General features: G+C 29.7%; 1 long non-coding RNA gene across 3 annotated transcripts in view; it reads right to left on the bottom strand.

The window, feature by feature from the left end:
- Positions 1-1423: 1423 nt before the first annotated feature.
- The window catches only part of LOC109589551 (uncharacterized), a 3360-nt gene continuing 2539 nt past the window's right edge, over positions 1424-2244 (bottom strand). For 2 of the 3 annotated variants that reach the window (XR_002188772.1, XR_002188771.1), the window contains exons 4-6: positions 2010-2080; positions 1846-1961; positions 1424-1644 (exon numbers count right to left, since the gene is read on the bottom strand). This is a non-coding gene — a long non-coding RNA (uncharacterized LOC109589551). The remainder of the gene's footprint in view (positions 1645-1845; positions 1962-2009; positions 2081-2244) is intronic. The other variant, XR_002188773.1, reaches the window with a different exon arrangement.

Genomic DNA, 2244 nt, shown 5'->3' with positions numbered 1-2244 from the left:
CGTATTTTAATAGATAAGTTTGATTTGGTTCCTGTTCAAGGAGACGTTGATGGTGCTAGGTCAGTCAATGCTGAGTCTATTGTTAAGTTTCTTGAGGCTAGAATTAGTTTATCAAAATTAGTTCGTGAATTTGTTGACGAGGCAGAGAAAAGGCAGCTAGTAGCAATAGCTACTAAACCTCGTCCTTCATTTTTATATTAAATCTTTAACTATAACACTACGTTAAATGGACTGCTTTCTTGTAAGTGTCATTGTCGTACTTTATTCCTTTCATTCATTTTTCTTGGAGTCGTTTCAATTCTATTGTACATATTACCAATTTACCACATCATACTCATTCTCTACTACACCTTCACTTCTACACAAACACATTCGATCATTTCCTTTTTTCATTATATTAACACTATGGCATCAAATCTCTCTCTCGTTAACTTTAATACCTTCAAGAATAATGGAGACTTCTTGTTAGGTAATTTATTCCATTTTTGCAGCAGGGCAATTTTTTCAATTTTTTGATGTTTTTTTAGAGTAAAGTAATGCTCAGTATTTATTTATTATTTCTATTGATAGTTGTTATACAATATGCAGCATTATGATGATTTCCTCTGGTTTATTATTCTTATTTTTGTTATTATAAATCATTATTGTTGTATTGTATATTATGTTGTATTGTTTATGAGCATTAATAGTTTGTGTACTTGTTTCTGCTCCACTTTTTATTGAAATGAGATTTCTTTTACATGCCATAGCTTTTATACATTAACTTTTATTGAATGTGTTTATATGCATTGATATTACTTATCATTAGTATTGAGTTTTTTTTTAATTGACTATTATAATTATTGTGTCCATTATATTATTGCTAGAACTAATAGTAGCTAGTGTATCTAATATATTAACTGCTTTATATAATTTGTTATGCTGTTAATAATTTTTAATGTTTCTTTAAAATAATAATTAGACATGATTTTAAGAACATTGATCCATTCAACATCAGCTTATTACAATTTACACTGATACAGTAGTTGAATGACACTGTTAATAGTACATACTGATAATATTATTTTTGATAATTGTGAATGTGCCCATTGTGCACTTCAAAGTTCAAGCTGATTCTGACTTCAAATTTTCTAGTTATGGCCATTTAAAAAAATTGGCCAATTTTATTTTAAAAAGCAAAATAATTGTTTCTAAATAATTGCTCGAAAATCACCACAAAATTAATTTTTATTACATTTTCTGATGCATATTAATTTTTATGCTATGTAGAAAGTTTCAGATGATTCCAATTAGTATTAAATTTTAAAAGTTATGGGCATCAGCCAATTTTTGAAAATTGTCCTTAGATATGTAGAAAGTTTCAGGTGATTCCGACAAAAATCTTTGAGTTACAGCAATTTTTTGAAAAAATTGAAGTTAAAAATTAAAATTGCAAAATAAAAGATTAAATAAAGTAGTAGACTAATAACATGCTGTTACTCAGAAAAAAAGACAATATAATATTATTATTAATAATTATCACGGGCTCTGTCTGATACTTCTTTGATGAGGTATGGACTCATGACTGCAGTGTATAGAGGAGGCAGTAGATCACCAGTTATTATCAGGTAATGAAGTAACACTGTGATTAATGTGACCTTTACTCTGTATAGAGGAGAGAGAGAGGGGGAGGGTAATGGATCAGTCATGAGTCAATAAGTACATGAACGTTATACTAACGATGATACATGTACATGTACATTAGCTGTGTTTAATGGCGGCCATTTTGACGGAATATACATGTACTTATAAGGGAAGGCAAACAGTCTCTGAATTAAATCTAATCCAAACACAAAACACATTAACCTTTTAAGGGAAGTAGGGGGCATGTCCAGTTAGTTCATTCACTAGTAATGGAGGATCACTCATCTCATACACACGTACTATCTTATCAGTACCCCCTGTAACATAGAATTTACCCCCTGGGGTAGGGGTCCGGTAATATTGATAGTAGGGGGTCTGCAACTTACCAGGACTAAAAGCTTAGCAGAGAGTTTGATCACAGACCCTGTTCTTCTCCATAAATTTAACTGGTTTATCACTAAAAATAAATAAATAAATAAATAATAATAATAATAATAATAATAATAATAATAACAGTAATTATTGATGATATAGCAACCATAAGTCATTGAATATAAATAAATCAAAATGGAGTGTACATTACATTCCCAGATCCACCAGTCACTAATATATTACTACCAG

The sequence above is a fragment of the Amphimedon queenslandica genome, unplaced genomic scaffold, assembly GCF_000090795.2.
Source record: "Amphimedon queenslandica unplaced genomic scaffold, v1.1 AMPQUscaffold_11192, whole genome shotgun sequence".
In the NCBI taxonomy this organism is placed as follows: domain Eukaryota; kingdom Metazoa; phylum Porifera; class Demospongiae; order Haplosclerida; family Niphatidae; genus Amphimedon; species Amphimedon queenslandica.
The sequence above is the reverse complement of the archived record's forward strand: the minus strand, read 5'-3'. Positions and strand labels throughout refer to the sequence as shown.